This window comes from Chrysemys picta, chromosome 9, assembly GCF_011386835.1.
Source record: "Chrysemys picta bellii isolate R12L10 chromosome 9, ASM1138683v2, whole genome shotgun sequence".
Lineage (NCBI taxonomy): Eukaryota > Metazoa > Chordata > Testudines > Emydidae > Chrysemys > Chrysemys picta.
The window spans coordinates 26219001-26244005 of NC_088799.1; the positions used below are offsets into that span (position 1 = coordinate 26219001).

The window sequence follows — 25005 nt, forward strand, 5'->3', positions numbered from 1 at the left end:
CCATTGCCATTTTTTGTTAGGGACTTGATCCAACTGAACTTGAAATCAATGGGATTCTTTCCATCATTTCAATGGGAGTTGATCAGGACATCTTACCTTGTTACAAAGCATCTTGACTTATTACCAAACCAGTATCTTAGGCTGCTGCTAGGTGCAAAGTGTACCACATTCAGGGGAACTGTGACTATGCCAGACACCCAAAAGTATACCTACTTTGTGTGTCCCCATGCATTTTAAGCACACTTTGCTATGTGTATTGCCTCTTTGCTACAAATGGAGCCCAGGGTTTGGCTAGACTATAGTAAGCTGACAAAGTGTCTACGACTTGGCTCAGTCTGTGGAATAGTATATTGTGACAGTACTTCTGTACTTATTTAAATTTTAATTTACCGGAAGAATTGTTATAGTTCAATGGAGTCTTAGCAGTAATGCGGCTGATAGGGAAATTTGTTTTCTTCTCCATTCCTTACACTAACAAAGTATGAGTCCTTTTGTTATGAAGTACAGCAAAATACTGCATGGACCAGTGAGAACCCACTGAATCAGTGACATGACATGGCTGGGGTGAGGGAAATGAATTCCACTTTTGTGCGCATGTGCCCAAAAGCTATGAGTGGTTTAAGCTGTTTATAAAGAAGTATATGGAGGATAACTAGTAAAAGATACTGACATGTCTATGACCAATAGTTGAAAGTAACTATTTAGTGGTATCTTCATTTGCAGAATGGCTCCTCTTTATACAAGCTATAAAGCTCTTGAACACAGATAATTGCCAAATGACAAAAGGTTACAGAATATAGAGACAGCCTATTTTTTTTTTAAAAAAGAGGTATTGGGATTGCCATTGGCCCGCATGTGGGTGTGCGAGGGGCCTTCCCCTGCCCTTGTACCCTCTGTGCACGGCCAAGCATAACTGCATTCCTTGCAAAATGACAGTGTAAAGCAGTGGTGCAAGTAGAAATCATTTCTTGCTGGCAGGGCCAGCTCCAGCTTTTTTGCCGCCCCAAGCAGCGAAGCGAAAAAAATAAAATAAAAAAAAATAAAGCTGATCTGCGGCACTTTGGCGGGAGCTCAATCGTGCCGCTTCATTCTTCAGCGGCAAATCGGCGGCAGGTCCTTCGCTCCCTCTCTTCCTCTTCGGCGGCAGCTCTAAGAGGAAGAGAGGGACCGAGGGACCCACTGCCGAATTGCTGCCGAAGACCTGGACGTGCCGCCCCTTTCCATTGGCCGCCCCAAGCACCTGCTTCCTTCACTGGTCCCTGGAGCCGACCCTGCTTGCTGGTATGCTACACTCCTGGGAGGGACACGGGAGGGAGCACGTGACCCCCCACATGCCTCCACCCCACCCCCAGCACCTGCACTCTACCCAACCCCTCCCCATAATCTACATCCACCCCACATTACCTGGGGGTCGGAGGGGAACTCTGTCCTCCTCCCACTGCGCTGGAGACTTCTGCTGTACAGACCCCAGGCAGGAGAGCTCAGGAGAAGCAGCTGCGTGGAAGGGCTGGGGGTGGGGCTGGGGCAGTACAGCTGCGCCAGAAGAGTTGATGGCATGGAGCTGCTCAATGGCCCCATGTTCTGCTCCTTCCATCGCTGAACCACAGGGCTCTCCCAGGAACCAGAGCAAGGAGAAAATCAAAACGTGGGGCTGCTATGCAGCCCCACACTGGCAGCTCCTCAAGCATGGCTGCTGTCAGGGGCAGCACATTTGTAGAAATTTTGGTGATGCCCAGAACCTGCCCCCCCCCAAACTCCACCCCCACCTGCCTAAGGCTCTGGGAGGGAGTTTGGTTGAGGGAGGAGGTCTGGGGTGCAGACTCTGGGATGGAGTTTGGGGATGGGGGGGTGCGGAGGGAGGGGGTGCAGGCTCTGGAAAGGAGTTTGGGTGTAGGCTCTGGGCTGGGGCAAGGGGTGGGGGTATAGGAGGGGGTGAGGGGTGCAGGCTCTGGGAGGGAGTGAGGGGGTACAGCACTTACCCGGGGCTCCTAGGCAGGGCGGGCTGGGAGTCTCCATGTGCTGCTACCCGCAAGCACTACCCCTGCAGCTTCCCATTGGCCATAGGGGCGCTTGGGGCAGGACACAGACCTACCCCACCCAGGGGCTGCAGGGAGGGGCCGGCAGCCACGTGGAGCAAGCAGGCAGGAAGCCACTCAGCTTCGCTGTACTGCCGGTGGTGATGGGGCCCCGGGTTGTTTAAATCACCTGGGGGACGCGTGGGATTGGGACGCCCAGGGCGGAAGGCTGGGCCGAGGAAGAGACCTGGTCTCAGACAGTGCTAGAGCCAGGCTCCTGGTGCCCAGGCACCATGGGCCCATAGAACTCACCGCCCATGGCTGCTGTGCTGCCCCCCAGCCCCGTGCCTCCCCCGCAGCCCTGTCCTCCAGTGGGGCTGCTGTACAAACTCCAGGCAGGTAGCTGCAGCTGCGTGGAATGGCTGGGGGCAGGCTCCTCCTGTATCTTTCTGGTACACCATACCAGCTATAAATATCTTACTGGTATCACGTACCATACTGTACCACTGGTGTAAAGGCTTCTCCATCCACACCTCATCTCAAAGGTGTGAGCCAAAAAGATTAAGTCTTGGGAGGAGGCAAGACCATGCCCCTACTCTTGGGATCAGGGAGGATCATGCTACACCGTCCACAAGAGCATAGGCAGGGTAAATTTGCACCATCCCCAGTGTAGACCTAACCCTGTATGTACACTCTTTGGTTTCGTTGCTGCTGTTGATTTATGATTATATAGACAGAGGGTAGAGCTGCTGAGGGAAATCACAACATTTTGAAGGTTTGAATTCAAAGTTATGGATTACTTTTCTAACTGTTATAGGTTTTCTCCTGTTTCAAGTACAGCATCTTTGAGTCTTGAACAAACAAAACTCAAGAACAAACTTTGCTTTCTATTAACTTTCCTTCTAACATTTGAAAATTAAATGTGGAGTCCAAGAAACAGTTAAAATTGACACTTTAAATGGACTGTGACTGAAGAATAAAAACTATGCCTGTCCCAACAGGTAAAGGAATCATGTGAACAACGAATGGTTGGTGTAATGCACAGTTGGGTGTTGTGTGCACTAGGAGTGGAAAGAAGTTCAGTGCGGGACAGGGAAATTCAAGAAAGGAAGAAGTTACATGGGTTCACGTTAGGATATTTACATCTGAGCTGTATCACTGGGATTTAATCCCTACATCTGACTGGCTTGCAGGGTCTTCCCACAGTCACAATGGACAGCAGAGCTGTTTATGAGCAGACCTTCAAAGTGTTTTCCAAAGAATTTAAGCTCCTGATTATCTCTCAGCTGTTACAGGTTAGTGTGTTGAATTCTGGTTCTCCCAGGCAGAAGAAATGCAGTCTTAGATTTTTCTTTAGGTGTCAGAGGATTTTTAGGAGGATTAACTCTGAAAGCAAAGGTGGCAAAGGCAGGGCTAAGACCCATGTTAATTTACAGCCAAGTCTCTGATATTGGCAGAAGAGTTTTCTATAGAGGTTAAGCAATGACAGATCTTTGGGAAGTGGTGGGGATTGTATCTCCCTACCTGTTTCTACTGTGCTCAGAACAATGGGACCCCTCAGTGCTATTGTACTAGAAATACATTTTACATTAGGAGTGATATTTGGCTTCTAATGATAGGCTAAGGAGACAGTTCTGATGAATATCCCAAATCCCCTTATTTCAGTTGCACTGGCTTCTTTTTCCTCTGGTGCAAAGGCTTATTTGTTTTTGGTTCTTTCACTACATAAAAAAAAAAATACATCTACTATCTGTCATTTTTACTAAACAAAGTGTTAGATTCTGGCCTGAAGTTTTGTTTAAGTTGTTTGTTTGTAAGGAACTAAATTATCCAATATACGTTGGTTACTTTTTTAGCCTGAAATTCAATATTTAGCCATCTGTTCCAGAAATCTGACGTTCAGCAAGGATTCCCTGACAATGACGATCCCTGGCATGGTCACTTCTTTTGACCGGGTTCTCCTAAGTTTGCTGTGCCATTGTCAGGGCTGTATCCCCACTTTGAACTTTAGGGTACAAATGTAGGGGCCTGCATGAAAACTTCTAAGCTTAACTACCAGCTTAGCTCTGGTCCGCTGCCACCATCCCAATGGATTCCCTCCCTGGGAAGCCTTGAGAGACCTTCACCAATTCCCTGGTGAATACAGATCCAAACCCCTTGGATCTTAAAACAAGGAGAAATTAACCATTCCCCTCCTTCCTCCCACCAACTCCGGGTGAATACAGTTCCAACCCCTCTGGGATCTAAAACAAGGAGAAATTAACCATTCCCCCTCCTTCCTCCCACCAACTCCTGGTGAATACAGATCCAGCCCCCTTGGATCTAAAACAAGGAAAAATCAATCAGGTTCTTAAAAAGAAGGTTTTTAATTAAAGAAAAAGGTAAAAATCATCTCTGTAAAATCAGTATGGAAAATAACTTTACAGGGTAATCAAACTTAAAGAGCTCAGAGGACTCCCCTCTAGTCTTAGGTTCAAAGTACAGCAAACAAAGATAAACACTCTAGTAAAAGGTACATTTACAAGTTGAGAAAACAAAGTAAAACTAAGACGCCTTGCCTGGCTTTTTACTTACAAGTTTGAAATATGAGAGACTTGTTTAGAAAGATGGGGAGAACCTGGATTGATGTCTGGTCCCTCTCAGTCCCAAGAGCGAACAAACTCCCAAACAAAAAGCACAAACAAAAGCCTCCCCCCCCCCGCAAGATTTGAAAGTATCTTGTCCCCTTATTGGTCCTTTGGTCAGATGCCAGCCAGGTTACCTGAGCTTCTTAACCCTTTACAGGGAAAAGGATTTTGGAGTCTCTGGCCAGGAGGGATTTTATAGTACTGTACACAGGACAGCTGTTACCCTTCCCTTTATAGTTATGACAGCCATAGAAACCTGTAATCTCAATAAGTAATGTAAAACTAAAGGTTGAAAACTGCTCCAGCTGCTTCTGGTTAAAGGGGGAAACTCTGAAAGGTCACATGAATTTTGCTGCACAAAGAGTTTTCCCAGTGTTTTTGGGGGATGTGCATCTCCTTCATTTCTGTAGGACAGAATTGTTTTTGCTTCAAGGCATATTGTGCCAGTTCCCATAAACTGCTTGCAGCTTGGAGTGCAAGAGGCTATAATAGCATTAGCTTTCTTTTACAGCACATTAGGTTCAACTAAGCAGTCTAACAGACATACACTTGCTTTGAGTGGTTACTGTTTTCCCATGCGTCAGGCATACACCTCTAGAGGCCTTACTAACAATGAGTGACAATTGTAAGACCAGGGAAATTGTAGCCAGATTCTTCTGTCATTTTGCTACATTTAAACTTGCATATTTCTCCTGGGTACAATAATTTATGGAGTAACCCAAGAGCCTTCAAGATGAGGTTCAGAAGATGGGGTTTAGGACAGGGTTGTAGCACCGTAAGGTCTTGTGGACGATGAGAGCCTATTACATTTGAACTTAGCTCAGAAATTCAACTCAGACTTGACAGTTATTTCATGATCCATTAAGGAGGGATGGTGTGGGGATAAAGCAGCAAATGTGAGGCGGAGAGCAAACATCCAAACAAAATATAAATGCAAAATACTGGGTTGGACAGTGTGACAATGCGGTTCTGGCGGAACCCAACTGAGAGTGCCAACTCAGGACAAATTGCTAAAACAGGGCAATTACAGCCCAAGGCTGGGGTTTTTCCACCTCTAAGGCAAACCAAACCAGCCAGACTAAGACTTCGGTCTCATCCCACTGGGTAACCGCAAATCTCACAAGCAATCTCCTTAGACACTCCAGTTTCCCAGTATTACCACCAGCGCCGCACGTTATGGGGACAAATGGTTATGAAAACCAATACCCCAGTAAAAGAAAAAGGTTCTCGTGATCCCAAAGGACTAAGCCCCAGACCCAGGTCAATATACAAGTCAGATCTTACCCACAAATCACGCTGCTGCCAATCCTTTAGAATCTAAAATCTAAAGGTTTATTCATAAAAGGAAAAAGGTAGAGATGAGAGTTAGAATTGGTTAAATGGAATCAATTACATACAGTAATGGCAACGTTCTTGGTTCAGGCTTGCAGCAGCGATGGAATAAACTGCAGGTTCAAATCAAGTCTCTGGAATACATCCCCAGCTGGGATGGGTCATTCAGTCCTTTGTTCAGAGCTTCAGTTTGTAGCAAAGTTCCTCCAGAGGTAAGAAGCAGGATTGAAGACCAGATGGAGATGAGGCATCAGCCTTATATAGTCTTTTTTAGGTGTAAGAACACCTCTTTGTTCTTACTGTGGAAAATTACAGCAAAATTGAGTCTGGAGTCACATGGGCCAGTCCCTGCATACTTTGCTGAGTTACAAGGCGTATCTGCCTTCTCTCAATGGGCCCATTGTATAGCTGATGGTCCTTGATGGGCCATCAAGCAGGCTAGGCAGAGCTAATCTCAGCTTGTCTGGGATGTCACCCAGAAGCATAGCATAAGTTTGCCATACAGACAGTATAGAGCCAATATTCATAACTTCGACTACGAAACTGATACACACATATAGACAGCATAATCATAACCAGTAAACCATAACCTTGTCCTAGACACCCCATTTGACCCCCTTTATACAAGATTTGGGTGCCACTACAGGACCTTGGTTGCAACAATGATCTATACGGTCCCAGTTTATGTCAATAACGTCACAGACAGTGCCCTTGTCTTACTCAGATGAGCAGGGGAATAAGGGCAGCAAGTTTCCCCACTCCCTCCCTGGATCTTTGGTCCTGATCTAGTGCAGCAGGTCTCAAATATATTAAAAAGTGTGTTTAATTTATTGGGGGGGGGGTCACACTCAGAGGCTTGTTGTGTGAAAGGGGTCGCCAGTAAAAAAGTTTAACACCATTATAAATGCTGGATGCAAGCGGGGTTTGGGGTGAAGGTTGACAGCTCGTGACCCCCCATTTAATAACCTCACGACCCCCTGAGTGGTCCTGACCCCCAGATTGAGACCCTGGTCTAGTGTGACACTCAGCCCTTGCTTTTCAGATTCTCTCCCCTTTATGCAAATCGGTGGAGAAGGAATAGAGAGAAGGGCCACAAACCCCCTCACACCTGCTGGCCAATCTGTGCCCTATTTTGGGTTTTATAATTTACCTGATCCCCCACCCCCAAGCAAGAGGAGAACAGCAAAGGAATTATGAATTTCTCCCTGGGGCTACTTCCTAGGGTGGTGCAGCTACCTGCCACTCCTTTCTAAAGGGTGACCCACCTTTGACAAGGTAGCTGTTGGGTTACTCTTCTGTCCCTGTCACGGAGTATGGGGGACTCAGGGCCCTGCACCCCCGGCTTCCTGCGATTCACCATGACTCTCAGCCAGCCAGTAAAGCATAAGGTTTATTTAGACAACAGGAATACAGTCCAAGACAGGTCTTGCAGGCACAGACAACAGGACCCCCCTCAGTTAGGTCCATCTAGGGGTCCCACGGCGCCCCAGTCCCCTTGGGAGGTCAGAGCCCCGTCTGCCTCCCGGCCATATCACCAGCCAGCTCCTGAAAACTCTCCCTTCAGTGACCCCTCCCACAGCCTTTGTTTAGTTTCCCGGGCAAAGGTGTCACCTGGCCTCTAACCCCTTCCTGGGTTCTCATGTTACATGCTCAGGTATTCTCCATCGGTCAGACTCCCATCCCCCAGTGCAGACTATCCTAGCCACACTCCCCTGTCAGCATTTAAAGACCACAATAAGAACAGTCCCAGTTCGTCACAGTCCCTAATACATAGCACAGGCTTCCCCTTTAACTAGAAGGGTGTCATCCCCCACCCCACTTCAATCCTATTTAAAATAACACTGGTTTAAAATCAGGCGGGCGGAGAAGGGGAAGGAGGGATTGTTTAACAAGCCAACAAGTTTGCAAGTTTCACTAAACTTTGCTATTCAGACCTGGGGTAAGCAGCTGCAGTTCCAAAGGCCCTCTTGTTCTAGCCTTCATTTTTCAGGGAGTCACTTCTATTCATAATGCACACCTTTCCCCTCGTCCTGCAAAGAGATCTGTGTGAGTGGACCCTTGTAAGGATAAAGCCTTTGTCTGCAGCCAGGTTAAAAGAGCAACCAAGCAGCAGCCATTAGCTGAGAAGCAGGAAGTCACATCCTCACATTCCATCTACATTACGTTTAAACAATGTAACATCAGGCTGTTAAGGAGGAGACCCCGTCCTAACCACACCCACTATCACCAGATAAAGAAACAGATTTTATGATGGTTAAAGAAAACTTAGTTTGATAGCATCCTATCTGTCAAGAAATCATTTATCAATTGTTGTGGTTGTGAAATCCTGATTTCTTTATTGTTTTGTCATTATGGTTCCCACTTTCCTATTGTTTATCCGTATGGTCTCTGCCTGGTTCTTTAATTGTTTCTGTCTGTTAATTCATTTACACCTAGCAAAATTAATTATGTAAGGTGGTGGGATAGGATTGATTAGACATTTTTGTTACACTATGTTAGGATTGGTTAGTAAAATTTTAGTAAAATGATTGGTTAAGGTACAGCTAAAAAGGACTCAAATTTCACTATATAAACTGGGGTTCAAAAGGAAGTTCTTTGGGAAGCAACTCCAGGACACATCCCCAAAGATCAGAGCTGCCAGACCTCAACAGTCTGCCAATGACACCGTGCAGAAATTGGAGTCCCCCAGATGGACCTGATCCTGACTGGCCATCAAGAAACGTTCATCTGTCTTATTGGGAGTGGTGAGCAATGTATGTGTAGTGTGTGTATTCTGTTTTTGGTGGTTGTTTATAAATAGAGGTTATGTAGTATATTACTGTGTAAGGCTCTTTCAGTGGTAAAAGACCCCATAAACCTGCAAAAGATTAAGCTCTGAGTCCACAGGGAAAGGGTATTTGCCCGGAGCCCACGAAGGGGTAAAGTTAGGTGCCTACATTAAGAGGGTTACACCTTGAGCCCTAGGAACCAGGTAAAGGTGGGTGCCCTTGAGTGTGTGAGTAACAGAGAATTTTGTGCAGGTAACACCCTTACCCAGCTGGGAATCCTTTACAAGATGGGTTTTGATTTGTAAAGTCTGACATTTTTCAAAATATTGTCCACGTTGACAGGTTCTAAATGCAAGTGTCCTTTAAAAATAAGCAGAGGCAGCCCTTAAATCTTTAGCTTCAGTGGATTGTTTTCCCATCTGAACACACAGTGTTTTCCTACTGCAACAAATATAAGCTAATTTTAGCCCAGTAGCTTGTTTGGAGATCCTTCACACTCTTTCTTGGCAGAGTGCACAGGCATGTATGAGCAAGTCAGCTTTTCTGATGAGTTATATAACCCCGATCACTTACAATAGACTGCATCTTTCTTTAACAAACAGGAAGTCTGATAATAGTGTTGAAGTACGTGTGTAAAAGGTGGAGTATAAGCAGCGAGTATAAATACTATCCTATGCGTCTAATTTTTCCCCTCTAGTTTCCAGATGCCTGGGCAGCTGCACAGGTAACCCAGTTCTATAGACGACTCTCTGTACATGTACACTGATGAATACAAGTGTACTGTATTTATCCTCACTGTTCATAAGAGAAGGCAGTGGCTGCTCATGACCTATGCCTGGCAAAGCATCAAGGGAGTTTTGATATCCTTATTTAATGGCTATGTAGTGAAACCCGTACTCACTGAGTAGTACCTTTTCTGTCAGTATTCCAGTTGACTTCAGTGGGACAACTCATGGCATAAGGCTATTCAGTGTAATAATTGAGCCAGAGCAGATGGTGTGGATAAACCTCTGTTTTTGCCTATTGTTTTGTATATTTTCAAAACTCTTGAAATAAGAGTAATGTACTATAATCTGGAATTAGAGTGGAATTGTAGGACAAGATGCATTCACAGCTGGTAAGTAGGATGTTGCCCAGAGGGTGCAACTCAGTTGTCTTCAGTTTGGCCTCCTAAGTATTTTTCCCTCTTCCACATTGCTATGAATATAGACCCTGCAATGGAGCAAGAGAATAGACATGCAATAAAAATCAGAATTTGAGTTGCTGTTATGAGGCAGGATGATAAGTCTTTGTTTGAGTTGCTAACTTGCTGTTTGTGTTATCTGGGTCAGTTATTTTAAGGTTCCATCATTTGATAGATTTTTCTTCTTCTCCGAAAGTGGAATACTGTTAGTTCCTGGGTTGGCAGTCAAGGGAGTTTTAGGTGCACATCAAGGGGGTGATATAGATTAAATATAATGATGTATCCAATTTGGAAGGAACCCTGACTTAAAGCTGCAAATGTATCCATTTTGTGATCACTTCTAAATACCTAGTAACTGGTACCAGATCAAAGGATTTGTCAGGGAAATTTACCGTCCACTGTCATGGCAAAGCCAATAATATTAAAAGTGTGCTCATATACAGCACTATATGTAAGAATGCATGATGGATGATCAGTGTTAGAATATTTATTATAACTATATTCGTAAGGACAGGAAGTTCAGAGCAGTGCAGTTAGGCTATACTAAGTTATTAGAGACTGCATACTAGAGTCACAAAAGGATTTAGGTGCCAAACTGCTACTTTGGGTGCCTAAATCCCAGAATCAGGCCCCACTCGATTCACAAAACCTTGCAGGCATCTAAACTCACTTGGCACCTTAATTTTTGCAGTAAAATTCCTACATTTCTGTCTTTCAGCATATGCACTGCAGCGTCACTCTAGGCATCCAGATGTTTAAGCCCCAGAGCAATGCATAAACGAGGGGAAGATAGGTGTTCTTTTGCCTAACTCACTTGCAGGGCATGTTTAGAGGGCCCGTTACTGGTTTGCACCCCAAACGCAAGCTCACAGAAAATAGCTGAAGCAGGAGGCCCTCTCTCATAACTTTGAGTCCAATGATTAGAGTACTCACCCAAGATGTGGGTGAGTGAGTTCAAGTCCCCTCTGATCCTGAGGGGACAAGAGACTTGAACAGAAATCTGCCGCGTCTTATTTTTAAGAAAAGGAAAAAAGTGATCCAGGAAACTACAGGCTTGGTAGTTTGACCTCAATTGTATGCAAGCTCTTGGAACAAATTGTGAAAGAGAAAGTAGCTAAGAGAGAGGAAAATGGTATTTGGGATAAAATACAACATGGTTTTACAAAAGGTAAATGAGACCAACCTGATCGTTGAGAAGGAAACGGATTTTTTTTTTTAAACCACACAAAGGAAACGCAATAGATCTACAAAAACAACAAGGAGTCTGGTGGCACCTTAAAGACTAACAGATTTATTTGGGCATAAGCTTTCGTGGGTAAAAACCTCACTTCTTGCATCTGAAGAAGTGAGGTTTTTATCCACGAAAGCTTATGCTCAAATAAATCTATTAGTCTTTAAGGTGCCACCAGTCTCCTTGTTGTTTTTGTAGATACAGACTAACACGGCTACCCCCTGATACTTGATACCATGCAATAGATCTAATCTACCTGGATTTCAGCAAGGCATTTTATACAGTTCCACATGGGAAATTAATTTAAATTGAGAAGATTGAGATTAGTATGGGAATTGGAAGGTAGATAAGGAACTGGTTAAAGGGGAGACTACAACAGGTCATACTGAAAGGGAGGTTACTAGTGGAGTTCCTCGGAGATTGGTCTTCGGACCTATTTTAAGATTTTTATTAATGACCTTGCACAAGAAGTGGGATTGTGTTAATAAAATTTGTGGATGACACAAAGTTGAGAGAGAGCCAATATATAGGAGGACTGGAATATCATACAAAGATCTGGATGACCTTGAAAACTGGAGTAATAGAAATGGGATGAAATTTAATGTGCAAAGTCATGCACTTAGGGACTAACAACAAGAACTTTGTCTATAAGCTGGGGACTTCAGTTGTAAGCAACAGGAAAAAAACTGGGTGTATTGGTTAATCACAGGAAAACTATGAGCTGCCAATGTGATGCAGCCCTGAAAAAGGCTAATGCAATCCTAGGCCACATCAGTTGAGGTATTTCCAGTAGAGACAGGTAATTATTAGTACCATTATATAAGGTGCTGGTGAGATCTCATCTGGAATAGTTGTGCAATTCTGGTCTCCCATGTTAAAGATGAATTCAAACTGGAACAGGTGCAGAGAAGGGCTACTAGGATGATCAGAGGAATGGAAAACCTACCTTGTGAGAGGAGACTCAGAGAAGTTGGCTTGTTTAGACTAATCAAACAAAGGCTGAGGGGAGATGTGACTGCTCTCTATAAATACATCTGAGGGATAAATACCAGGGAAAGGGAGGAGTTAAAGTTAAGCGCCAATGTTGACAAGAACAAGTGGATATGAACGGACATCAATAAGTTTAGGTTTGAAATTAATTGAAGGTTTCCAACCACCAGAGGAGTTAGGTTCTGGAACAGCCTTCCAAGTGAAGCAGTGGGGGCAAAAAATCCTAACTAGCTTTAAGACTGGTCTTGATAAGTTTATGGAGGAGATGGTATGATAAGACTGCCCACAATGGCATGTACTGATCTGTGACCGCTAGTAGCAACTATCTCCACCAGCCGGTGATGGGATGCTAGATGGGGAGGGCTCTGAGTTACTACAGTGAATTCTTTCCCAGGCGTCTGGCTGATGGGTCTTGCCCATATGCTCAGGGTCTAACTGCGACACATATTTGGTGTCAGGAAGGCTTTTCCCCCTGGGTCAAATTGGCAGAGACCCAGGGTATTTTTCACCTTCCTCTGCAGCATGGGATACTTGCAGGTTTAATGTAAATGGTGGATTCTCTGTAACTTGAAGTCTTTAAATCGTGATTTGAGGACATCTGTAATAGACACCTAACTTCTGGCGGAGTTACTGGAGTGGGTGGGTGAGGTTCTGTGGCCTGCAATGTGCAGGAGGTCAGACTAGATTATCACAATGGTCCCTTCTGGCCTTAAAGTCGATGAGCTAAAGTGTGTCCTAACCATAGGCGTATGGGGTATTCTCACATGGGGCTCCCTCAGTCTGTCCTGTTCTATTATGAAAAGAGTCATTGGAGATGGGGGAATGGATCCTGCATCTACCACATGTGGGGAGTGTGTCCACCACGCTATAAAGTAATTCTTGTTTGCTCTCTCTCTGGCATCACTCTAAGATGTTTTAAACTTTAATACAGTTTACATTTGAACATATTCAAGATATAATGTTTAAAATATGACAACTTAGACCCTCAGCTGGTGTAGATGCTTAGCTCCACTGACTTCAATTGAATGACAATTTGAGGATCTGGCCCATACTCCTTTAATCCCAGTTTTTAACAGTAAGGGACTCTGGAGAATTTGTTTTTTTAACTCCCAGGAACAGCTGAAAGGCTAGGGATTTGTTCAGTAGAAAAAGGCTGTAGTCTTTTACAATGTGTTTGTGACTAGGAGTTATTGCCATCTGAGTGCAGTTTGATGGCATGTGTGAAAAACTAATTCCCATCAGACAAATGCCCACATTATGAAAAACCCCACATTTGGCAGGCAGGCTGACAAACTCAACAGGTTGATCCTTGAGTGAGCATGGACTGTACTGCCCACTCACTTGTAGAGGTGGTCAGTCTTGAAACATCTCTGCCCCTGTTATTTCTCTTGTGGATAGCTAGATTACTGCAGTCTCTACCTTTCTTAAGAATTAAATTTCACTTTTCTAAATAAAAACATTTTCTACCCACAAGTATTGGTGGCAATTTTTGTTAATAACTATGACCTATCATGTTGCAGAAGAAAAAAGCACATTGCATTTTCTGAATTAGATTTCCGAGTAGGGGTAATCTAATACATTCATGCACACTTTGCTTTAAGTTTAGATTTGCTGAGTTAGATAAGAGTATGTAAACAGGCTCTCAGGGTCTTATTTTATTCTTGTAAGTGGAGATATTTGGTTCTAAATAATTCAATATTATTCTCTAGAACAGGGGTCGGCAACCTTTCAGAAGCGATGTGCCAAGTCTTCATTTATTCTCTCTAATTTAAGGTTTCACGTGCCAGTAATACATTTTAACGTTTTTAGAAGGTCTCTTTCTATATATCTATAATATATAACTAAACTATCGTTGTATGTAAAGTAAATAAGGTTTTTTAAATGTTTAAGAAGCTTCATTTAAAATTAAATTAAAATGCGGAGCCCCCCGGACTGGTGGCCAGGACCCGGGCTGTGTGAGTGTCACTGAAAATCAACTCGCGTGCCGCCTTCAGCATGCGTGCCAGAGGTTGCCTACCCCTGCTCTAGAATCACAAGTAATCTGACACAACCTTGCACCATTTCAAATGATTTTCTAGCTTGTGATTTATGGCAAAATCTTAGGGTAAATTCTAATTAAACTCAAATTACACAGTTTTTGTTTAGCTTTGTCCCAATTTGACTGTTAAACTGATTAAACAGAAACTTAACACCCTGTTTTGAATTTTTTGATCCACTTGCATGGCTGAAAACTATAAGGTAAGTTAAAAAGAAATGCAGTTATATGCTTCAAATATTTGCTGTAAAAGAAAATGAGGTAGTTAGCACAGTATAGTAGTCAATGTATTACTCTGATTAAACCTTTTCTCTCATTTTCACTCTGTTTAGTGAATGAAGAGGTCCTAATGCTGTATTCCTAAAATCTGCTCATCTGGTAACAGTGGGGCTGTCAAAGTCAATGGGATTTTCCCCTGCTCCCAGCAGCGTGAGTAAGATTGGTCGCCAGGGGCTTATGGGCCACATCTAATTTGCATTTAATGAAGTAAATTGCTGCTGTCTCATTATTAACATGTAGGTGTGGCACATTAATACTACAAGTACGAATAATGTTCCATTTTGAGATGAGATGCCCTCTTGGATCAACACAATCTAAAACCTGTAGTTTCCGTAAGCTGCACCTCAATATTAATGGAGGACAGCACACACAAACCACATGGTAGAGGTCTGATGGTTCATTTGGCTACCCTGTCCTAACATTTTTTGATCATATGCAACTACATTTTAAGCAGCTACATGGAAAGCAACAGACCAGTTTTCCCTTGACTGATGAACATTTTAATTAGTTCTCAAACAGTGTGTAGGAATACTAACAGTTGGAGTTACAAGATGGAAAAGGGATGGGAACAGCAAAAAAGTTAAAAAGAAATCTGAATCCTAATGCTTATGGGCATTGTCCAGACTTGGTGATTCTTTGGATTCCACTTGGTCTAATATTCATGCACAGTTTTCTCTTTACTGCTCAGCAGCTAGTTAATGCATTTGTACTAAAGAAACCAGGTCTCAGGAATCTTAAGAACAGCAGCCATTTCATACAAAATCTTCATGACTAGGATGTCTGGGTGTGCCAAGAACTTTTCTTAGACATACCTAATGCAGTGTTCAGTATTTAATGGTTGATAGTCCCAGTATGGGCCTTCTGTTTTTAAACTAAAAAAATTGTGAACTTAGCATTCACAAGAGAGATGTCTGACTGAAAGGCCTGATAACTGAATTCTTGGTGAAATGGCATTATGTGCCACACAAAATTAGACAAAAAAAAAAAAAAAAAAAGAGTTTTTTTGCCCTACCGCTAAAACAATGGTTTCTTGTCAGAGGAGGCACTCTGATATACTTTTCCCTTTTGTAAATTGTTCAAAAAGGTTCACATGAAAGGAGAACACTAAAAAAGAATCCCTTTGATCTTCATAAAGACTTTCTAATTTTGACCTTTGATCAGCAGGGAATTTAAAGATGAGAGAATGTGGATGTAAACGTGATCTTTGTGCCCTATACTTCTTCTTCCTGATGTATACAAATAGTCTAATATTTTAGGCCTTATTCATCACTGCGTTACTCTATTTTGACAGCAGTACACCATTAAAGCCAGTGGTGCTATGTTGGTATAAAAATGGAATAATACAGTGGTGAATGAGGTTCACTGTTTTGTTAGAGGTCTCACTCACTATAAATATTAGAAATAGCAAATACCATTAAGAAGACAAAACCATGGGGGAGAAAATATTGAGACCTCTTTCATGCCTCTACGAAGGAGTGGTAGATGGCACAAACAATATTCTGTTATCTGTGTTCGAATTTTCTATTTTGCAGTTCACTTTTAGCCACTGAAAACCATTTAGGTTAATGAAGTTTGCCTTTTGTTCTCTCTTATGTAAACTAAGTCAAATATATACACAATATTTAACAAGCAAAAAACTTGTAATAGGGTATTATCAACTGACATTTTACATTAATCTGGGTTTTCGCCAAACAAACATACTTCAGATTAGATCTGCCATCTAAAGATACTGGTCCTTTATTTAGTAGAGCCTGATCCTTTGACTTTAATGGGAGTTGGACCAGGCCTTAGCCCAATTAGTACTACAAAAGATTAATTAAAATTTTGAAGTTATATTCCCTGAGTACTATTCAACAAGGCTGTTTCTGAATCTGAGCAATACCCCTGTCCTCCTCTCCTCAGCAACGTAATGCTCCAAAGGAGGGATGAATGTTAAAAACAATTGTAAGAGGTTTTGCCTCTAATTTATCCCCATCAGGTCCCAAATCAGCCAGTGTGGATCTGCCCCACCCTGGGGAGCACAGGGAGCGAAGTCACAATCACTCCTTGAGCTGCCTGGGTGCACAGGGGCTATGCATCTTAGACAGCACTTTAGGGAAGTGCAGACTACTCCCCCTGCTCCAAGGAGATGAGAGGGCATGACCTTGTTCATCCCTGAACCAGCGCAGGATTACGGTTGTGACAGGATTTTTTTCTCTTTGCTAGGTCTATCACAAACAGGGTGGGAGCCACCAAAAATAAAGAATGCCATATTTTAGGGCAGTGATTCCCAATGCCCACTTTGTTTCTGCAGTCTCATATCTAACATTGTGTTGTCTATTCTCCTCTTCTCCCAGTCTTCCTGCCCTTTCCACATGGCCCCACTGCTCTATCACCCCTCTTCCATACTCCAGAAGGCCAGCTTTCTCTTCTCTCTCACCCCTTTTCACATTTCTCAGGTGCTCTGTTTTTCCCTCCTACTCCTGACCGCAGTTTCCTGAAGGTAACCAGTGTTTGTCCTGGAAGTTTGCCCTTTACATCCTAGGCTAAAGACCAGAGTTCTTTATTTTGGGTGTCAAGAAGATGTTATCCCTTGTGCTTTGGAACAGAGGGCATAGCTCTGAAGACACTGTGGCAGCTGCCGTCTATACACAAGTCATTCTGGGGTATTTCAGATTTTCCTCAAGCAAGAATGAAGCCAACAAATACCAATCTGAAGTGTTTGTGCATTTCTTGGACAGGATCCCCTATGATTTTATAGCAAGGTGTTGGAAATTGTGAAAGAAGGCAAGCCAGGCTGCTAAATTCATGATGTGCTGACATTGGGGAGTAGAGTGTGCCTGATTAACAGCATGGGTGAGACTGTTTGAGCAATTACTGCAGGGAACAATTCAAAACTGGCAGCGAGATGGACTAGAACAGCTACTAGGTCATTTCCATTAGTTATGGGTCAGGTAGAAGTGTGTGCATTTCGCATTTGACAACTCTTTAACCATATGCTTGGAATAAAAAATTCTGAATTAATAAGTCACTGAATTTGAATTTCAATTATTTAGAGCACATTTAGCAACAGCAGCAATGTCATTTTGTTGTTTATATTGAACAGTGATGTGCTGGGAGTGATCTCTTGGGGCTTTCTGGGAGCTCCTTGTTAAAATCATGTTGCACAATTCAAGAGACTGTTGGGATGACTTCCCTGCCAGAGATAGCTTACCCAGGAGCTCATAAAAATGCTTTCTGGGGCTTTGGAATAGATCCGATTGCACCAAATGACAGGTATGTTTAAAAACAACAACAACAACAACCAGGAGGAGACTTCTGGATTCCTGTACAAGGTCTACAAATGATACAAGATAGTATGGTGCAATGTTCAGCAACATTACTCCTGAAAACTATATGGAGTAATGTATAAATATTTCCAGCAACTGCACTTAATGAAGTTGGTTTGCCAAGTGGTGTTTTCTCCCTCTTTGTTTATACTTGTGAGAAAGCATTTCTATTTATGAATGTGAAAATAAATGAAAGTGTTTTGCTGCTTCCTATAACAATTGTAGTGGCTAGCACAGGCTGTGGACAATTCTTGTGGGCTCTTTTGTTTAAAATACTGGTTTCACATCACTGATTGTGGGCTCCAGGGATATTCAGACTTTTTAGAGAGAAAAATGTCTTCAGCAATACTATAAAGGAGAAACAGTACATCACTTTGTTTTATGCATTATAACAATCTGCTAATACTGGCATTCATTCATTCTTTGTCCTCCTTTTAGTTCTCTAAGGCTGTCTGTGTGCATTAACCTTTTGGAGTAATGTATTTTTAATTTTATGGAATACTCTTAATTTAATCTATACTCATAAATTACTAACTCTGCTGTTTATCTCAGTTATTTTTATTTGTTGTTTAGGGCATTGTTTGTATAATTTAGCTTCCAGTACATATGTAACAGACTTTTTAAAACAGGATCTTGCAAAAGATATGTAATGAAGTATTTGGTCTTTCACAGGACTTGATGCCTATTGTTTCAGTTATATCTTCTGCTGTATCAATAACTGAGTAATAACAATGGCAAGTGTCTAAAATGAATTGAACAAAGTAAATTGTGCCCTAGGCTCTGATTCAGCAGAGAACTTTGGGGGAAGTTACTGATAGTTTCCCCTCCGACCACAGATTCATGTAAGGCAAGCCTGCTGTTCAAGAGACAGTAGGTTTGTGGTGTGGGGAAAAAAAAAATACTGCTGGCCTATGCCATGGTTGAATGTAGCAAGGTTATGGATGAAACAACAGATTAGACAGAGGGTAGCCTATTGGGCAGATTCATTTTACAGCATAGATGGGACCTAACAATTCCAACCAGATCAGGATGTAGCACAGTTTGAGAACAAGGTTCTGTTTTAACCATGTCAGGGTACAGATGTGTTGTGGCTGCATCCCACAACATAGTCTATTTACAATCTAAGGTGCCTATGGCATGGCTTTGTAACGCTTAATATAGCATGGTTTCTTCTTGTCTACAATGGAGAGGAAAATTGTGTTCGCATCTTGCTAGCAATAAACATTTCAACACAGCCTTGGCTTTCTATCAGCTTATATAGCCACCATCACTAGTACGAGTTTTTAAATATTCATTAATTGAAAATTGTACAAAAGTGTTTGTCAGATTAGAGTACATGGAAGGATAGTCAATCCCAGAGTCTAATGTAAACAAGGCTTTGATCGTCATATAATATTTGGAGAAAAGTATGTTTTCAGAATCAGTACCTAGAAGAGCAGGTTAACCATAAAAACCCATCATTAAAGATATGGGCAGGAAAAGGATGTCATTAATTCCTTAAATACAATGCCAATATTCCTTGTACTTAAGTTTGCCTTTCCCTCCCCCACTCATGTTACTCCGTCACCACAAAGGGATTCTAGCTATCATCTATTTATATAATCAGTCAAGCTACCATCACTGCAATATCTGAACACCTTGAATAGGTTTTTGTTAAAAAACAAAAAAAAACCCTGCAAGTCTCCCTCCTCCTTTTTAAATATTTCCCAGCCTGTAGGAGAAATAGCTTGATAAATTTATAGGGTTTTCTGTTTAATTAAAATGTGTAGAACTGAGAGAGAAAACTAACTCAAATCAATCAGTTTGGCATTTAGTTCTGACTGGTAAAGTTATTAATATGCATTACTGTTTTATTAGTAGTAGTGAAAGTTCACCCTCTAGGCAATAGGAGATCAGGGCTCTATTGTGCTAGGCACTGGACAACACTTAAAAGTCCCTACCCCAAATATCTTGTAATCTATATAGACCAGACAGACAAAAAGCAGGAGACTAAAGTACGTCTGTGCTTATTCTGAAGTCTTCTGGGAGTAGGATGACCAGACAGCAAGTGTGAAAAAAAATCAGGATGGGGTGGGGGGTAATAGGCGCCTATATAAGACAAAGCCCCAAATATTGGTACTGTCCCTATAAAATCAGGACATCTGGTCACCTATCTGAGAGTGAGTTCCATAATCTAGGTCCAGATGCTGTGGAAGTTCTGTCTCCCACCCACAAGTAACCTCTTACTGGCAGGAATGCTGCCAGCTTTTCTGCCGCCCTAGGCAGCGGAAGGTCCCACCCCAAAATGCCGCCCCCCACAGAGGCGGCAGAAGGTCCCGCTGCCGAAATACCACCGCGGTCGCTGCCCCCCAAATTGTAGCTCCCTAGGTGACCGCCTAGGTTGCCTAATGGGTTGCGCCGGCCCTGCCTACTGGTTGACAGTTACATTGCACTGATGGATCATAGTTGTTGTATGTGAAAGAGAGTCAATCTTTGAGGAATCCAGGGCCAGTCCAATGGATGACTGAGCTAGGTTCTGTATTCAATAAGGAGCAGGGCTGCTCGGGGGGGCAAGTGGTGCAATTTGCCCCAGGCCCTGCAGGGGCCCCCCTGCCTCTGCCTTCCCCCATCCCCCGGCGCCTCAGCGCGCTGCGTCCAGGAACGGCCCTGGACAGCGCTGCAGCTCGGGCGGGGCCTGAGGTCCTCCTGCTCGGAGCCGCATGGTAAGGGGGTGGGGCTATGAGCCCCAGCACACCGAGCAGCAGGAGCACCTGGATGCGGCTCACTGAGGCTCTGGGAGAGGGGGTAAGCGGCATAGTAAGCCCCTCTGAGCCGGGCACCCCTCGACCCATCCCCCCGAGCCCTGACAACCAGCTCCAAGCCCAGTCCCTCTGAGCCAGACACCCCCCCAGCCCTGACCCCCCCAGCTCCAAGCCCAGCCCCTCTGAGCCGGACACCCCCAACCCCATTCCCCCCCCCCCAGCCCTGACCCCCAGCTCCGAGCCCAGCTCCTCTGAGCCGGACAACCCCCGACCCCATTCCCCCCCGCCCAGCCCTGACCCCCAGCTCCGAGCCTCCAAGCCCAGGCCCTCTGAGCTGGGCACCCCCCAACCCAGAGCCCAGCTCCCCACCCAGCCCTGGGCAAGAGTAGCGCCACCCCCAGGCAGCGCCAGCCCATTGGCACCAACCATCCCCATCCCCAAGCAACAGCCCATTGTGTAATTGTAAATGTATACATACCATTAAAGCATTTAATGTTTTTAAATAATTTTAGTGTATTTTCAAATTATTAAAAATTATTTTTTGAATGTATTTCACTGGTTATTTTTTACATTTCCAAATACATGTTACTATAGTATTGCAATTTTTTTTTTAAATGGAAGGGGCCCCCGAAATTGCTTTGCCCCAGGCTCCCTGAATCCTCTGGGCAGCCCTGATAAAGAGCTAGTTTTGAAAGTGGAGCTCTGGGATGAAGTGTTCACGGTGACCAGTGCTGGCACTCAGGGAGACTACTACATTTTATACCAGTTGGAGTTTTTCAGGATACGTGGCTTTGCTATTGTACTAAAATTATCACTGGGGCAAATGCTTACTGTATTAGAGTATGTCCTGCAGATTCAAACTTATTCCCACTCTAGAAGGGGTGAAATTGGGAAACAGAATTTAGAGGCAAACAACTTAGATTTAGACAAAAAACGTTTTTTTACTATAACCTGGGACGCTATCAAGTGTGCACTTATTTGTACTCTGATGGCATAGGAGGACAGGATGGACTTGCCCACAAACTTCAAATGAACTTACTGTTGATGGGATCAGAAGCTGGGGGGGGGGAGGAGTGGTTGGAAGCCTTATTCCTTCTCAGTGATGGTGGGCGAGTTAGGTTTTCTGACAGTCCCTCCGTGGGAGAAGGAGGAACTAGAGGGAAAAGAAAGAAGTGTAGTCATAAGGACTGTATCTGAAGCAGCACAGAAAACATTATCTGGGCCAAGACTGAGGAGAGAGCTATTGCTGTGGTGGCTCCAAGGCCAAGGAAATAGCTGCTACTGCCAGGAAAGAGGAATTTAAAAATCGAGGTCACTTAAATGCAGTTCAATAAAGTTCTTAATTAAATCAGCAAAGCTTCGAGACTGGCATCCTAGGGAGGCCTGGTTCCCCCCACCCTTCCCTACTACTTTGTTAGTTCAGATGTACCAAGGGTTGTATTACATACAAAAATGTGATTATGGGGATCAGCTCAGCGAGGCAGTCAGTGCACAGGTAGGTGTGGTAAGAATCCATACAGTGGATAGAGGGAATGCAGAAAGGAGACATATGAAAGCCATGTGACTGTTGAAATTGTAGTTGAAAAGAAAGGACTCAAACTGATTAGAGAAATACTTGGAAGATTAATTCCCGCTCCTGTGAGGCTGGTAGGAGAGCAAAAAAGGAGACCAATAAGTGCCAACTGATTTGAAAAGATGGCATAAAAATGAGTCTTAATAGAAAAGTTTCTTTTATGGGGTAGATACCTGATGCAGAGATCTGGCTCAATGCCCAATGAGAGAGGAACAAATTGATCAGCTGACATTGTTCCTGAGCAATTACCATAAATCTGTTTCTATCTGTAGGTACCTCCCATACACTCTCTAATGTAGCACAAATTAAAACATCCAGAAATACATGGGCAAAATGTGCCTCATACGCAACGTTAGTTAGTTCGAGGGTACTGAACCTGGGGAGAACCACCAGCAAAACAGAAATATATTAAAAGCTAAATGAAACCTTTGAAGCTGCTCCTTTTCCTTTCTTGTCAGTGTGGTCTCCAAGGCAAGAGATATAAAAGCACTTTACGAATAGATCCCCCTTCCCACAATTATCCTTTACTTACCCCTCCCACCACCTCCTCCTCCTATGTTTTGACACCTCTAAAAAAGCCAGACATTTCCAAAGTGTTGGATGGATTCTCAAGTGACTAGTCCCTCTCTCCCCTTTCATAGCCTCTGACATGAAATCACTGAAATGAAATCACTTAAAAATGCTCTTTTCTCCATCTTCTCTGCTCCTGTCATAATTTCACTGGTCTAGCTACAGGCTTGCTTCTCCCTTGAAATAGATTGCATGCAGAATGACAACATGACTACATCATGCTGTTCTTGTGTATGTGATATATTGGTCCTCTCCACACTACATTTAGTTACTATTCTAGTAACAACCATTTAAAAATATGGTTGTTGGTGCAATGGTGGCTAATAAGTGATTTAAACAATAGTGGAATAGGGTTTCTTTTCTGAGAACAGTATAATAACGTGCTGTGGAACTGTGCTATACGTTATATACCAGTGTCTTCATTGGCCCTCTTACCCTTAAAGCTTCCCACCCTTGCTATCAGTTGGAATGTTTGCACACCTAAACAGCTGTACACACCGGTGTAGATAATTTTCAGTGAAGTAGCTGTGTGCATACAGTTTACCTTTCCATCACTGCTCAATTAAATTAGAGCAGAGTAGGGACGGCATGATTCATATTTAAGGAATCTTCACAGAAGCCAGCAAACAGGAGCTATCAGCTAAAATAAGCAAATTGATGGATAGCGAAGAGAAATATCAATCATTTAAAAAAAAACTGAAGGCCCAGGAGAACATGTTCTGAAACGCTCCCAGAAAAATAGTACTTCAAGCTCAGAAAGCAATACCCCAAAGGAAGATCCTAGTTACAAACACCTGACACATAACAAAGGAAAGAGACAAAGCAGACATACTGTAGAGAGGCTAGGTCTATACTACCTGCCTGAATCGGCGGGTAGAAATCGACCTCTCCGGGATCGATTTATCGCGTCCCGTTGGGACGCGATAAATCGATCCCCGAATCGGCGCTCTTACTCCACCAGCAGAGGTGGTAGTAAGCGCCGCCAACAGAAAGCCGCAGAAGTCGATTTTGCCGCCATCCTCACAACGGGGTAAGTCGGCTGCGATACGTCGAATTCAGCTACGCTATTCACGTAGCTGAATTTGCGTATCTTAAATCGACTCCCCCCTGTAGTGTAGATGTACCCAGAGGAATTCAGTGTTGGGGACTTAAAATATGGCTGGGGAAAACAATAAGTGAAATCTAAATTACAGTACAAACCAAGTTCAGAAAAACAAATATGACTCAACACCCCTTGGAGAGCCTTTGCTAATTTTTAAAAGAAAATTGAAATGAACATTTAAGGTGGAGAGCCTTTGCTAATTTTTAAAAGAAAATTGAAATGAACATTTAAGGTGGTGATGAAATTAATGTTCAGATAACATTTTCAGTTCAGTGGATCTTTGATTTTGCAGCTAGACCTGGAAGGTGTATACTTCTTTTTCCAGCTAGGAAAGTAAAATGAAATTTACCTCCTATGTGGTGCTTTACATTTTCATAATGCAAAACTAATATTAACTTGTGGATCTTGGGCTGTTCTTATGAAGCAAGCAGCCTCCCCATTCCTACCACTCCTAGGGGTGCCAGGCTGTCAGTCTCCAAGGGAACTAGCAGATGTGGAGGAGAGTTTCTGTTCTACAGGGACATCTGGCCAAATTCAAGCCCTTGTAACTCCATTAATGGGGTAAGTCTCGGGTAAGTGTGTAAGAATGTATGTTCTAAGAATATAGGAAACGCTGGATGAAGCTGAAAGCAATGGAGAGAAAACATGGAGAGGAAATAAAATGTTCAGAGATTACCTTTGGGCAACCATTAATTTAGGTTTACCAACTAGCAACAAATGCACTTGGAATGATAAAGATCAAGAAAGAGACAGATGATTAAGAAAGAGGCACAAAAACTAATCAAGGGTAAAAAGTAGAGGCTCACATTGGAAGAAAAGTATTTGGTTCAGAGAGAGACATAATAGAAGGGGGGGGGGGGGGGGATGAGGAATGAAAGTGTAGCTTTAAATAAATAGAGCTCAATCCTGCAGCCTTGAATAAGAATATTTTACCTGTTAATTGTTTTCTGTGAACCTGGCTTCTACCAGTGCAGACTGATGGAAAAAACTTTTTATGCAGCTCCCAGACAAGTGCTAGCCAATGAATGTTATTACTTTATATATCAAGTATCAGGGGGTAGCCGTGTTAGTCTGTATCTACAAAAACAACAAGGAGTCTGGTGGCACCTTAAAGACTAACAGATTTATTTGGGCATAAGCTTTCGTGGGTAAAAATCTCACTTCTTCGGATGAAGAAGTGAGATTTTTACCCACGAAAGCTTATGCCCAAATAAATCTGTTAGTCTTTAAGGTGCCACCAGACTCCTTATT

General features: G+C 43.2%; 1 long non-coding RNA gene across 2 annotated transcripts in view; it reads left to right on the forward strand.

The window, feature by feature from the left end:
* LOC135973664 (uncharacterized) overlaps positions 1 to 25005 on the forward strand; it is a 166652-nt gene that overhangs the window by 33095 nt on the left and 108552 nt on the right. The window contains exon 2 of one of the 2 annotated variants that reach the window (XR_010590614.1): positions 14514 to 14610. The exons of the other annotated variant lie outside the window; for it this stretch is intronic. This is a non-coding gene — a long non-coding RNA (uncharacterized LOC135973664). The remainder of the gene's footprint in view (positions 1 to 14513; positions 14611 to 25005) is intronic. 2 annotated transcript variants of the gene reach the window in all.